Here is a 16,475-nt window from a genome sequence, read left to right on the forward strand (position 1 = left end):
GTTGCAAGTGGTTGAGAGAAAGTTTGAAAACCAGGTTGTTGCTTGGGTACTGCTAGGTGTTCTGAGTGATTTCTAATGTGTTGCTAGGTGCACTGAGTGGTTGCTGTTGCTAAGTGGTTTCTAAGTTTTTTTTTTGTGAAGTTGCTAAAAATTGTAAGGGGTTGGAGTAGACATAGAGAATGATAGGTTATTAGAAATAGATACAACATTTAAAGACAAAAAGAACAACATTAGGACAGGTTAAAGCAGAGTGCCAAGCTTGGTGGATGAAGCAGGTTTTCTCATTTTAAAGCTCACAAAAGTGACTTCATGGGATTCAACCTGATTTCGCATCCTGACTGTGAGCATGCTTTAGAGAGTCAGTCTGGTGCTGAGGTAAGAGAGGGACTCATTGTCCAATGCCACATTCCTGACGATGTGTGCACTTTACTAAGGAGACCCTGTGGGGTGGGCAGTGGCCTCTCATGCTGATCTTTGCTGGAGCTTCAGCCCCTTTACACACCAGCATTTCAGAGCAGTGGTGGGGAGCAGAGATGAATCAGCAGGAATATAAAGCTACTTGTTCAACACCAGAATGGACAGAAATCAGGCCCCTGTATGACAGGCCCCCCACAGAATAGGGGATTTATCAAAGGTAATGGGTATCTTGCTCTCTCGCTCTCTCTCTCTACCTCTTAGTGTCCTTTTCAAACAATGCATCTTTCATAAAAGGAATAAATAAAACAAAAGAAACAACCGCAGGGTACACAAGAGACACTTTTTAACAGGGACTTTAGAAGGCATAATTTGATTAGAGCACAAAGAAACAGGAAAATGCTTAAACACTCTCACTGCAGTTCAGGCAGGACAGTCGTTTAGATATTTACAGCAACAAAATATTTCTGAAAAGGTTGTTTTGTACACATAATGACAGACACACCAGTGTACGAAGGTAAATGTGAAATGTATAGGCGTGTAAGTGATTTGAAGATTTTTAATCTCTCAGTATGTTTTATATTTTCTCTGAAATGGCTTAAAAAAAATTCCAGTCAAAGAAAAGCCACTATTGCTAAGTAGAAATTCAAAATGCAAAAAATTGTTTATATGAATCATTTATCAAACAATAAAAGAACAGAAAACCTACTTTAAATAACTGCTAAATAGCTAATATGTGAAATGCAAATTGCCAACACTGTTCAATCAGATTTGAAATGACTCACTGAAATTATTCCAATGTCGTTGTTAGTTTACTGAAGCAGAAACACAAATAAAACATCTAAAATTCTTGCAGGTCTAGACTTACAAATACGCAGCATATTAAAATGCTCAAGTGGATTTTCAAAGAATTTTGGTTATTATACATGCAGCCAATGGAAAATGATATAAAAACTGTTTAACAGTAGCGTGAAATGCAATGTGATCTAAGGTCACAGAATTCAGACACACTGAGATTTGTGTAATCTAGAAATATACAAAGCTGTTTTCTACCCAAGCATGTTTCCCACACAAATTGCATTTGCTCAAGTTTGTTTCTGCTTTGGAGGGTAATTTCAGGTTAAATTATTAACCTGAAAACTTTGGAAAAATATAAACCCAGTCTGAAAAGCATCCCAAAAAAACAGAGCACTGCTCACTTTGAAGTTCTATCCTGCGACAGAAACATGAAAAGCTGTTAGCTCCAAATCCAATTAGATTTATTTCCATCACAAGATAACAGTATTGGTGATGAGATATACAACACAAGCCAGGGGAGAAAGTTGCCTCTATGTAGTGTAACCATGACCATTGATACATTCTGGCTGCTGGCATGTGGTTGAGAATTCGGCTAAATAAGTTCCTCAGTAACTGTCCAAAATTCTGTTTAGCAAAGATCAGATGTATTGGATGATGCTGTGTAACAGAATAGTGCTTTAAGAGAGGGCAGACTGGCGAACAGAATGCATGGCAGGAATGTGGGCAGATACCGCTGTTGGGCTGAGAGGAGCTAAACCTGACAGGATAACAGTTTAGGAGTCTCGCGTTTCCCTTCACTGTCAGGTCAACACGTATCTCCCTCTGGCCCCTAGAGAAAGTTCCACAACAATTCTGCAAAAATACAAGACCCGCACACAGACATTATTGGACTCACAGTTGAAAGTGCTCTACCTAATTTAAAATTGTAATAGTGTCTTACTTCAGTGTGTTACAAACATAATGTCGGTGTCTTAGGAAAGAAGACCCTTTGGGCTTTACTTTTTATCAACCAGATTTGATAATGCTCATAAATATTAAAAGTTATAGACACTGAAGTGCCTTGAATGTTTTTTTTTTTTTTAACACTTAATTTTTTTTTTTTTTTGATATAAAAATACATGAAATCAGTCCTGGAGCAATCTAGAAAAGTAATGGGTTGAAAGTCACATGTCTCATGAGTTTCTATTTCAAATCTGAATAAGATATCATGAAAAATGAGACTCCTGCAAATATTTTTATGAGACTATGTCTAGTTCACAATTCACATCCATTGAGATTTTCATACTGTAGCTCCTGGCAGCCCAGACACATTTTAAGAAGTGAAGTGTATTCCCTAACATTTGCCATCTAATAAAAGATCCCGACAATACTCTGGTAACCAAACAAATATGTGAACAATGTTTTTTTTATGCCAATCGCAGTGCCCAAACTGAGACTTAAAATGTCTCGACCAGCATTCTTTGTTCATTCAAATTACTTGCCTTCTCTTGACCAAAGGTTTCACATAACCATGAATTAATGTCAAACTTAATTCAGTCTGAGGGTCAGGACTTGCATTAATCCTTTACATAATGTCCTAGAAACAGGTACTCACGCCATGGATTTTCAGTGAGGTTACGGAGTTCACAACTATTCCACCATACTTAAAGCGTCTTAAAGGCTCCCAAGCTTATGCTTTCATAATGATGAGAAGTCATATGCCACAGCATATGCAGTTTTAGAAGTATTTGATACTGATTTAACACTGCAAGGCATCCTTTAGCAAATATGTCTTGAATTAATGTATTTCTTAACCCCACTGGCAAGCTGTATTTTCCAAATTGTAGTGTATATTGGAAAAAAAATTCCTGTGAATTTATACTTAAAAAAATTGTAAACTATTTGCTAATGGAGTTAGATCAATTAACTAGGGTTGGTCCGAATACCATTTTTTGAGCTTCGAAGCATTGGTAGTAATCAACACCGAATATTCGAAGCATTGGAGGGAGGGGGCTGAACATATTCTTCTCTCTAATAAAGGCAGGAATCTCTGTTTGCATTTATATAATATCGAGAACCCATTCATCCAATGACTTCACGTGTGGTGGGTGTGTTGCGGCAGACCCAAAGAAGTGCAGTGTCACATTTTGGTGCAATATGGACACATGACAGGTTCAGAATTTATAAACTTTTAATAAACTACAGAACAAAAGTCCTCCCACACAAGTTGAGGTCTTCTGCATTTTTGTCTTCTTTTCCAGATGAACTGAATCATGACATTCATGATGTTCACTCAAGGGCAATTCATAAGCTGCTTTTCCGCTATCGGGCCGAATGGTTCTCATTGCTTAACCGTTCCATTCCGTGCCAATCCAGGGCAGTCAGCACGGATACGGTTTCATTTTCCACTGTCATGCTTATAACGGAAGTCTTTGGAATGCAATACAAATGCGTCGGTCATTGCCTTGGTAATATAGGTGTATAAACAGCAATATGGATGATGATCAGATATATCTGTTTTTTTGTAACTCCTTTTTTATCTGATATTTACTTTGTTCAATAATAGAAACAAAAGACAACTCTTGACATGAAAAATGAAATAAAAAAAAAAGTGATGAAGGGTATAATAACAATAAGCACAAATGTTTCCTCCACAGACCAAACGGTCTCGGACATTTTTTTCTTTTTTATATTGAACGTAGCATAGTGGTTTACTTGGCTGTTTGATCAAATAGAGTGCTTCCTCTTAGCCAGGCTACAGAGCGGCGACGTCATGCACATGCACTCTAACAGCAAAGCTAAGCACAATTGTCTAACCATGCTGAGAATTCTGGGCCGAGAACGGTTTGTAATTGTGCCGCGCAGTACCAGACTCACGTGGAAATGCAACTGTAACTGTACCTGACAGTCCTTGTAACCATTCAGCTCGATAGTAAAAAAACGGCTATATTCAAGCTCGCATAAAGACCATTTCGCGGGGGATGACAGGTGTTCAAAAAAAACAAAACAAAAAAGGAAGATTATTTGAATCTCAAAATTTTAAATCGAATGCCAACCCACCGAACAAATATTCGAATAAACCAAGATTTTGATCCAGCCCTACAGTTTTAATTTAGAAGTATAAATTTACATGCATCCTTCAAGAACAAAAAATTATTAATGCCTTCTGTGGGTGTGAGCACCATGATCAGAGAATGCTTAACATAAAAATGCAGTTGATGGTACAAATGATACAAAATTTCAAGACTGAGCAAAGGCTGTCCATCAAAACTTTAAGCATGTGATGACATGCTTTCCCCCCGCTGCTCTATGAATATATTGACTCTTATTATATAAAATCCAAGGAAGAGAGGTAACATCAGATTCAAGACAAAAATAGTAAACTGCCTTGCAAACCTCGATCTACAAAGACAGCTTAAATTGAACCTATTGCAATGCATTGTGGGAATGCATTCTCCAGGAAGGATACATTCAAAGCCATCTTTGATTTTTCCCATTAATGGTATTTTAGAAGGCACCATGAACATCTAACAGTACAACACCCATTAACAAACATTATCCACAGCAATGTTCATTCTTCAAGAAACTGTAAAAGGAAATGCATATTTGTTATATGTGAATGAAAAATGTGTGTTTGGTGTGGAACAGATTATAGATAAGTGGAGCTCAGCTGATCCTCTAAGGAGATGCAAACAAACCTGCTATTGTCACTTTCAGAGGACTGTACTTAATACACCTAATCCCTGGCACCTGACAAGGTAAGGCCACACAACAATGCTCCACAGAATTCTACTGATAAGAACAGGACCGGTTTTAAGCTTTGGCTTCAATGGTGAATTCAACTGAACTGGGCTTAAGTCTTTAACATGAATGTACCTGAACACAAAACCAGTGTCTTCTCTAGAAGCACATGGTCTGTGATTGCAAATTTATGACTTATGAAATGATTCTCTCTAATGAATGTTTTTTTTTTTTTTTTTTTTTTTTTTTTTTTTTTAACCAGTAACTATATTGGTTTAGGTTTATAAGACATCACTTTAGCATTTTTTTGGGGGGCACAAAACTGTCATTAGCAAAAATCTCAAAACTAAAATGGTCTTCTAAACCAAGTGTCCATGTAAAACATCTGATTGTTGTTTCTTGGTGATGCTTCATTTTAAGATCTCTAAAGTATGTTAGTGCCTGTTCAAATTCCTGTAAGTAGTCATTTCTAATGAAATAGGGGCCCACAGCTTCACTTTTCTGTAGGCATCCACTGATACATGAACCAAACATCCAGCATTCTTGGCATTCCCCTGTCAATCAGCGAGTAAAACTGATTTGACTTATCACACACAGCATTGTAACGATAGGGACATACATTAACGTCCCATTTTTCCATATGGTGATGTTAACATAAATTGTGATATAGGATAAATAACAAATCGTTTAATCCATCTACAGGTGATCTACATAATGTGGTCTGGAAAAGTCAATATGTTTAGTCAATAGCATTACCACAGATTTGGGACACAGACAAATGTGTCAAATGTCAAATCCTCCCTTTTGATTTATGATCAAAAAAGAAATAAAAATAAGCTACTGTACAAAATTGCCACACAAAAATAAATATGGTGTCTTCACTACAAAAAAAGATGGTGAGTTTTTCAACTAAGCAGTTGCTTTAAGTTAGAGGCATAGCTCACAATATATATATATATATATATATATATATATATATATATATATATATATATATATTTTTTTTTTTTTTTTTTTTTTGGAAGATGAAGAAGAAGTTCAGTCTTTCAATGATTCACTGTCTGTAATTTTACTTCCAATAATAATCAGGCCGACATGTTAATGCCTTTTAACCTCATATTAGGTCAAGCCTATTTATTAACAACTTAGAAAAGCTCCCACAGTTTAGATACTGATTTCTTTTGAAAACCGACTTTGGCCCAGTGATCCCTTTTCAAGTGGTCAGACAGTCACTGGATGCTTGATTACCAATATCACATACTATGTCAATGTCACTTTCATGTTAATATAGTACAAATTACTTGTCTATTCCAGATTTCAAACTCCTTGGTGTGATGGACCACCTAATATGATGTGATGGACCAACATTCATATATTCATATATAAATCAGCATAGAATGATTTCTGAAGGATCATGTAACACTGAAGACTGGAGTAATGATGCTGAAAATTCAGCTTTGCTAACACATGATGAAATTACATTTTAAACAAATTAAAACAGAAAACAATGATTTAAAATTTTAATATTTCACAGTATTACTCTTTTTTACTGTATTTTTGGTCAAATTAATGCAGCCTTGGTGAGCATAAAAGACTTATTTCAAAACATGAAATAACTTTTGAATAATGTGTGTACATGCAACACGTGAAGTCATCTTTATTTATATAACACTTTATACAATAGAGATTGTTTCAAAGCAGCTTCACATGTCGAAGCAGGCATTTGTATGAATTATGTATAATGGTGAAATAAAAACACTCCAACATTCGGTTGTGGTCAGAGCATTGCATTCTGATTCTGCTGTCTGTTCATTGCCAGGCTCATGAATCACCAGCAGAGATGTAGATAGCGTTTTGTCATAGGGAGCTGTTTAAACAATACTATGTGGGCCTGGTATACACATGCTTTAATGAAAATAACTTTATGATCTTAGGATCAAAACAGCTTCACTCACTGATACAAAACAAGAGTGAACTAAAAGAGTAGTGCTATGAAATAGAAACACACAAAACAGATTCCCAGTCATGTCAAAACACACACTGACATAATGCCACCTATGCTTTATGGAAAACCCCAGATATTATGCACACCGTACAACTTCAAACAAATTCTTTGAAAGTATGACTCAAAGCTGGCATGAAATTCCACGGCATGGGGAACAAAATTAATCCCATTTGTTCTGTGACTGAGTGTTAAAGAAAGCCAATACTTAAGGATTAGCAGACTGACTGTGACCTTTTTGCTTGTTTGTAAGAATGATTAAGATAAGTCTAAGTCACTGATAAAACAGAACTCCGAAGCGAACATATCTCTAGATGCTCATATGTAACCATAACCTAACCTTCTTAAATTGGCATGGTAATCCTGTGAAATGAAGTTATCACAGGGGTGACGTGTTGCCTCAAGCAACATCAGAAGCAATTAGCGGCAGGCAGACTGAAAAGAGACCGCCGGTCATATTTTTTTTTCATGAGACGATTCCAAAGAGGGTCTAAGATTTCTAGCCACCCGACTCAAGATACAAAAGGACAAAGGAATGATAATCGGAGGAAAAATCTCTCTGAGAATTGGAGTGACACTTGCCTCAGGGGAGCATGCAATAACTCTGTAAATAAATTGACATCCTTAAGATCTTAAGATCAGTCAGCACCAGGTACTAACATGGACCTGACCCAGCTCTCTATTCTTACAGGCCTAAACTCAGACTGACCTCATTACTCCAGTCTTCAGTGTCACATGATCCTTCAGAAATCATTTGGTGCCTAAGAAACGTGTTTTGCGGATTAATTTTTTTTGGAAATAGTGAAGAATTTTTTTTTTTTGGATTTTTTGATGAATAGAATGTTAGAATGTTAAAAATACAGAGTTTATTTGAAATAGAAACCTTTTATAATATTATAAATGCCTTTACTGACACTTTTGATCAACCGAATGCATTCCTGCTGAATAAAAGTATTAATGAAAAAAATAAAAAATAATAATAATAGTGTATTTCACTTTACAGCCTACAAAATTTTGTTGATATATATTTTGACAAAAACTGCCTGTATATTAGGAATTCATTTTTAAGTTCCATTTTTTATGAACCAGTAACACACAAACCTTAAACATATCACAGTACCGTCATGTTCTGATTATTTCAAGTCGCATATGAAAAACATACAACTTTTAGTTTAGAGAGTAAATGAGATGACAATTTAATATCTATTGGAATTCTCAGAAGTCATGAAATTAGCAAACTGAGCTACAAAGACAAAACAGACATCAGTTGCATAAAATTCCAGAACACAGGGAAAAGCAGTGCAAAAGATTGTTATAACTACAAGGGACGTAGAAAAAAAATATCTAACACTCCAAATTTGGAGGCTTTGGCTTAAAACCACTGTATTTGGGGTAATGGAAAACTTCAAATATCATGCAACCTGTTATCTAAACGGTAATTTTCAAGCATGCAGAAACGTAGCCAGGGTAACTGGTGCATAAAGGCATTATAAACCTGAAGCATTTCAATGAACTTCAAGTTACTGTACAGCAAAGCAGCTTGGGAAATTTCAGAAAAAAAAGAAAAAAAAAAACTAACAAGTGAGTCAATTGTTGACTCGTCCAAAATTATGGCTGCTTGTGTGGATAACTCCATAGATTTCTAAAGGAATGGACCGCCAAATCTTTCACTACTCTAATGTTCTAACTACTCCACAATTGGCTTAATTCCCCTCCTTTTTTGTGAATGTCTCAAAGCATGGCAATGTGCCATCTGGCCTACATTACAGAGAAGAATATGAGGACTTCCTACACTGTTTCAGTTCCAGCTCAGTGACAGGACAGTTGCGGTCTCCAAGCATGCGGAGCAAAGTGATGCTTTGGCGTTTGTGCTGATCCAAGCCCATGCGATCAACAAAGTGAAAACTACTACTTGCTTCCAGCCACTGCAGTCTGTTTGGATTTAACAAATTAGATGCATCCTTATGCATCTCAATAAATAGATTCGGCATCTATGGACATGCTTAAAGGGACCGTTATTTTTTTGTTCTGCAGGACACAATTGAAAACATGAATACTATTTTCCATACTCTTCTCTTTTTATTTACAATGAGTACAGAAACTTTCATGAAATAACAATATGAAAGCAATCCAAATGACTCATGTACTATATTTCAAGGCTTGTGAGGTCAAATAATATATACACTACCATTTTTTACAAATATATATATATATATATATATATATATATATATATATATATATATATATATATATATATATATATATATATATATATATATATATATATATATATATATATATATATATTTGTATTATTATTATTTTTGGTGAACTATCCCTTTAACACATCCCTCCAGTCGTCATATAAATCAAATTCCTTTCAAACTAAACATACATCCAAGCAAATCCCACACAACCCTGACTCACCACTCCTGAAATCAGAGAAGGGGAGAAAATGCTCACAGCACAATATTGGTTCAATATTTGTACATGCCTTAACACGCCTCTAGCTATCAACTTAAAGAAGAGAGCCACACTAGCAGTGAGAACGGAGAGGATCCTTTAATGCCACTTCATGTGAGCTCCTATAGAAAAAGGTGTTGCTATAGAAAACAGGGTTTTGCACCTGCCTCGAGAGGGCCTTTTTCGAGAGTGTCAAGTCTCATTGCATTCTTCCTCTGACAACTAAAGAACATGAATGATACGGTCTCCCATATCTGACCTCAACCCCCACTCCCAGAACTCTCAGGAGAGACAGAATTGGGTAAAGGACCTCCGCAAATCTGTGTTTTGTTCTCAAGTCCACTGCTCTCGATGGTAATCACCCCTGCCCAGGGGACAGATGTCTTTCACACCATTGGGGAGAAAGATGTATGTGGGGTGAAACCAGAGAACTGTTCGTGGACTGCAGTTGGTGAAAGAATTAATGAAAGGAGGGAATTCCACACATCATCTTTCAAAAGCTACATCAAGGAAGACTTGACAGTGACCAGCATTAAAAACCTATTTTATAAACAGAAAATCTACACAAAAAAAACCCATATCAAGAAAATTCACAAGCATATATGGAGCAGCAATAGATGTTGAAATGCTCAGAGCAACTAAAGGTATCAGTTCACTGGCCTTTGCCCTAATAGTCTTGTGTGGTGTACAGTGGTGGTCATTCAAATCCTACTTTCATTCATGAGAATGAAGGCAGTGGTATGGATTTCGTGGGACATCGTATTGGATTTCATGCAGCCCTGCGATCAGCAGACTGTTACTTGGGACATGTAAACACTTCTTAAGCTGGTGGGAGGATAAAGTGCCAGGTAAGGGGATCGTACTTCTCACACAAGGGCCAAACAACGCTTTTTGCCTGACAAATCTACACTTGGTAGGAATGGAAACCATTTTCCTGTTGGCAGACCCTACTGCCAAGATGACTATTTGCACAATCATATTTCATTTAACTCCTATTGATAAAAAAAGTCAAGAGCCAGAAAAAAAGTGTTAGGTAGGGTTGTGAGATATATTGAATATTTATGATGTTATTTTGTTTTATATTTAAAATTAACCAATATTATACTTTTTTTTTATTATATGAATTCAGTTTTATTAGATTTCTAAATTGATAGGGTAATTAGGTTCCTTAAAATGGCTCATTAATCATCTTTTTCAAAAAGTCAAACTATTTGTTAATTGATCTGATTATTTCTTTACATTTTTTTTTTTTATTTTTTTTATTCAACATTTTGAATGTCCTTTGCGACAATGGTTCTTTGATCAAAAGGCTGAAAAAATGTAGAATTGTTTATAAAGCTATAATCCCACAGTCCTGGTGTCCTGGAAAACACACAATCACGTCAGCATGCCATGAAATTCTCACTGAATCACTATCAAAATGATCATCTTGAAAGTTTATTCAATTCATATAACAACTGTTATAGAGAACAATTATTCAAAACAGTATTCGTGTGCCAGCTGTCATTTAGAAGAAAGAAAATGAACTGTAGACAGAAAAATACAAGACGACTTATTCTTTTCAATTGGCCCTAGGCTTCATTAATTACCAATAATAAATAAAATTATAATAATAATATTTTGGATTAATATTTTTGTGGACACCATTTTTCTAGGATACTCTTATGCATAGAAAGTTCAAAAGAATATTGAACAATTTTACAATATAAAACAATTTTTTAAAAAAATCTAAGAATTAATTAAATCCATACTGAATAACAGTACCAATTTAAAAAAAAAATAAAATAAAATAAAAACACTAAACCGTTACATTTTACAAAAGCTACATTAAATAAAGGACATGACATCTCCCAAGCATCATTCCTCCTGGCTTACATGCGACAGGCCAGAAATCTTTCCAACCAGCTTTAGATCCACTTTAGTGCAACTTTACACCAATGACAACCGACAGTAATAAAGATAACACCATCCTCCTCACCAATCTACCCTTCCTCATCAACACAAACTTCTTCCACAACTGCAAAAGCAAGAAACTGTCAGTAAAACCCAAATAGGAAGTCAATCCATCATCTATTACACAGTATGTGCAATTTATATTAATATTTATAATAATGCAGTTTCACCAAAAGCCAACTTTTCCTATTTGCCTTTAACGCCTTTAAACCACAGGTTCATTTTCGGTGGAATTTGAGAGGTGTACAGAACCCTTTGGCCTGTCATTTGTCAAATAATGCTATAGAGGTAAACTTTTGCCACAATTACAGGTGAAGGAAGTGAAAAAAGTAAGGGTTTCAACCTGGGCAGGAAGGACTTCAGGAGCACTCAGGGGCCTCTCAGTGGTCTATTAGCCATGACGATAGTAGGGTGCAGTCTATAAAGAGCATTACAAATCGTCCTTTCATGACCCAAGAGCTGTAATTATGGTTTTCCTATTGATTTTTGGCACTAAATTGCTGAAGCTCATTGTGAGAGCAAGAGGTTCAGAGACCAAGGACAGATGCTACACACAAAAAAATTACAAACAACAGCTGCTAGCGCTTACAGCCTCACCCTGAAAAGAAAGAAGACATGCTACATGATCAAAGCAAAATATCTAGTAGTACGAGCCAGTAGTACATGTCTGCAAATATATTCTAGAATTAAATTGTGGTTTAAAGCTCACTAAATCACCACTTAGAATAGACCTAATTGTCTCAGGAAGATATTATTTAGACAGAGCTGCATTTGTGGTACTGGACAAAAATGAAAGACCTTTCAGCTTTGACCTCATGAATGGCCACAGCGCACACCTGCTTTTATTGAGAGGACACAAATGCACTTGTGGAACAGATGATAGTTCATTGTGCCAAACAAACAAAGAGCAATTCAACTTTGTAGCCCAATAAAGTTAAAGAAACCAGCTTAAATGGTGACCCAGCAAAAAAAAAGCAAAAAAAAACAACAAGTTGCTAAAAGTAATAGTTCACCAATAGTTAACCACTCACCCTCAGGCCATCCTAGTTGTATTTGAGTTTGTTTCTTCATCGTGAGAAATTATGATGTTATTATCAGCTGTCCAAACTCTCATTCTGACGGCACCCATTTACTGCAGAGGATCCATTGGTGAGCAAGTGATGTAATGCGAAAAATCTTCAAATCTGTTCCAACGAAGATACAAACTCATCTACATCTTGGATGGCATGATGGTGAGTAAACACTTATCAAATTTTCATTTTTAGGAGGACTATTCCTTTAAGGTTGTGATTATTTTCTAGGAATGATGTGCATAATAAACAAATTAGGTTCTAAATTAAATACATCAAACAAAACACTAACTTGCATACCTGCTACAAATACTAAACTCCTGATCTCATCTGCCCTAGATCTCGGACATTAATCATGCTATTATAATACACACCCTTTTAACCCCTCTAAACTATTGTGTGGTAATGTAAAAAATGCCAAGCATTAAGGAGAAACATATGTTCTCATTCCTGTCACTGAATGTTAGCAGTACCCTCTGTTCTTGCAGGATTACTGTAAATAGATTACAACACTGTGCTGTAAAACACAGATGTGTCGCAGTCCGTTCCTATTCATCAGTGTGGTCCCCACCCTTTTAGCTGGCATACTAGAGTATCACATCTCCAAAACATGCATCTAGTTAAAGCAAATCTGCAAGAATATTGATAAGACATTGTTTGGCAATTTTTGAGTTCATTGGTCGATAACTGCTTGTCTAATTAACAAACAAAGAGTCATTTTGACCTATACCTTACCTAAACCCTAGATCACCACAATGTTAGATAACTTTGCTGGACTCTGCCAAACAATAAAGTCCCAGTCTGTGTTGCATATGTAGCCCACATAGGTTTCAAATTTAGTGAGACAAAAAGCCACAGGCAGCACAGCAGGCAAACCTTCTACATGAACTTTCAATCTTTGGTATATATTTTGTCATGTGGAGGTTCGAGATATGCCTCATTGCATATAATGTAGGTCACTGCATGGGTCAATTTGTCTAGCTAAACACATTATTATGAAAAATAGCAAATCATTTGCTAGATGATGTGGGAGAGGAAGTATATTCTCTGTGCATTCCAAATATCTGAACATTTTTTTGTTTTCTTTTGGATGATAAACAATTTTGTGTTGGGTCACTGCTTGATGTTAATAAAATTTGGTCCTGAAGGACAACCATTTAAGAACCACCGATCTTAAGAGTTTTCCTCTCATAAAATTTTAGATCCTTAATTTGTATTAAAGAAAACCTGAATTCAAATAAATTGCTACTAATAATATCTAACCAATTAACTATTAATTTATTATTAATGTTGTGAGAACATAACAAATGCAAAAACACATGCAATGGCTAAAGATAGACAAGTTTGGAATGCTTTCATTTCCTTTTTAACAGTGGGAAAAAAATTAATTAAGAGCTATTAATCTATTTGGCAACTTTGTAAATCTGTTACCAGATCACAATGCCTCCAGTTTAATGACAAATCCAGACTCTTTGTACTGATGAGGTACATGAAAAGTGCACCAATACACATTCTCACACACATTTTGGCCATCTCTTGATCCCAAGGGCTTCCATTCTCACAAAGTGGGTTAAATACAGCCCATTCAGCTCACAGGATAATGCCGTCTCCACTGTTCCCCTTGAAAAGAAGAGGTGGGTTAAAGAAAAATCAAATTCACATCACTGCATCAACACTTCTCAACCAGAGAAATGGGCCCCCACTAGAGTCTGAGTGGGTTGAAAGACTCAGCTTTAAGTGAATCTATTTATCAACTGGAAAAACTGGATTTCTGAAACCATAGGAGATTGCTGAACCAGGACAGAATCAAGAACATCCCTCTGCACTTTTAGTTTCTTCTAAAAGAATGGTAATGCAAAAGGAAAGTTGCAGTCCACACAAAAAAAAGTCTGTTGATTTTAACTGCCAAGTTTCAGAAAAGAAAAACAAGCACCATTAAAAGCATGCAAATCTGAAAATAATGACGAAACACTTTATTTTAAGGTGTCCTTGTTACATGTACTTACGATTATAATAAAAATGTATTATGCATAATCACATGCAAATAACCCTAAGCCAAACCCTAATTCTAACCATATAGTAAGTGCATGTAGTTAATTATTATTATACTACTAATATATATATATTACTTAAATGTATAATTACACTGTAACAAGGACATCTTAAAATAAAGTGTAACCTAATTAATTTCTGGTTGAACTTTTCCTTTAAAAAAGCACTGCCATTCACCTTCAGGAATTCTGGCCACACTTCACACATGGATCACACCCTTTCATCAAACATACCACAAATCATATGTATAAAAAATAAATAAACTCAGGGACTTTTAAGTTGCACTGTGTAGGGTTGCAAAAAGGTGTAACATTTCCAGTCAATTTTGGACATATTCCAGAAATTTTGGACATTTTCTAATTTTTTTTTTTTTTTTTTTTTTAGTTTTATGTGTGTCATGAAAATGGCACTGCATTCATTTTAAAATATGATTAAACACATATGTTAATGCATGTGGGGTGTTCAAAGGACTCAGTAAAACATGTTTAGGTAGTTCTAAATAAAATAAATCTAGCATCAGAATTTTATTTAAAGTCATCATGCCATATCATGTTTAATTCACCCTTTTTAGCCTCATCAACAAATTTCCAACAATAAATAATGGAAATGCGAAACAAAGATGATGCTATTTTCTGAAGCTAATGTGGAGGGAATGTAAATGCTATGAGATCATCAATCCAACAGATGAGAGATTTATGTAATAAATTAACAAGTTGCGAAGAATCAGCAATCAAAGAGGAATTACCAAAGTCCAAATAATTAATAATAACACACAAAAACAATACAAACTAAAATTCCATCACCTATTGCCAGATTAAAATAAGATAGTAAATATTAATGTTTATAGAGCTATTGTGTAAAATTATTCCATTTTCAAATATTACATCAGGTTTGTAACTTTAAAAAGTTGGTCTTATTAAAGCACTGCACAGAGAACAGGTCATGGAGGTTATTTGATCTCCAAGTATCACAGCACGGAGAAAGCTTTGTTTTGGGTAAAAGTGTATTGTTATATGCAACCACAGAGCTCTCAACAGGACGTTCCTGCCTCCTATTGCTTAGGCATTCATATACAGCAGGTGGGAACCCTTGTTTGCTGTGATTTTTAATGCACAATTTCACTCAGCGATTAAATATCCCAGTTGGGTGTCCTTTTACAGCTGTTCTCCCCCGGCCTGCTGTGCAGCCTCAGGCCACGATCAGTCAAAGAGCGACATAACGATGGTGCAACAAAAGAAAAGTCCACTATGAGGCAAGAAAGAAGTTTGGAGGCAGGTATCTATTATTTGAGATGAAAAACTCAAGCATTTTACTGCCTCAATCAAAAATGCAGATGGCACACCCACAAACCTTGATGCAAGTCTATTATCCTTCTTTTATGTAACAACAGCAACAGTGATCTCTGTCAATCAAATATTTATAAAGAGGTTCTCAGTTTCTTAGTTCTCTCGGTTTCAGGCCTGCCACACATGACAGCTGTACTGACCTTTTCTTAATTAAATGGTCTGCAACTTAAGTCATGGCAGAACGGTACACATCGGAAGACACTCCATCACTTCCAGAACCACTGTATGGTTTAGGCAGATCCCACAAACCACTAGGCTAATTCTCACAAAATCACTGAGAAAGACACCGGATGGAGGAAAGCAATATGTAAGCAAACTTTGCCCTAAGGTCTTTGTCTAATAACATAGCAAAGAGGAAAATTAAACAGACCTAATTTAAATAAAAAAACACTCTGAACCTGTCAAAATATTTTAATAAGGTCAGGAAAAAAACTAGATAGATAGATAGATAGATAGATAGATAGATAGATAGATAGATAGATAGATAGATAGATAGATAATAGTATGTATAGTATGGGTTTAATGAAATAATATTTTAAGAAGCATTTAATTTAATAGAATATATATTTAAATATATTATTTATTTGGGGTAGGGGGGCTTCTTCTGGCCCGAGTGTGCAAGCAAAAAAACAATTCCTTACTGTACCAAAAGAT

At 35.6% G+C, this 16,475-nt stretch overlaps 1 protein-coding gene across 1 annotated transcript in view; it reads right to left on the minus strand.

Moving 5' to 3' along the window:
- LOC128020138 (collagen alpha-1(XVIII) chain) overlaps window positions 1-16,475 on the minus strand; it is a 75,398-nt gene that overhangs the window by 58,381 nt on the left and 542 nt on the right. The gene's annotated exons all lie outside the window — the stretch shown is intronic.

The sequence above is a fragment of the Carassius gibelio genome, chromosome A9 (assembly GCF_023724105.1).
Source record: "Carassius gibelio isolate Cgi1373 ecotype wild population from Czech Republic chromosome A9, carGib1.2-hapl.c, whole genome shotgun sequence".
In the NCBI taxonomy this organism is placed as follows: domain Eukaryota; kingdom Metazoa; phylum Chordata; class Actinopteri; order Cypriniformes; family Cyprinidae; genus Carassius; species Carassius gibelio.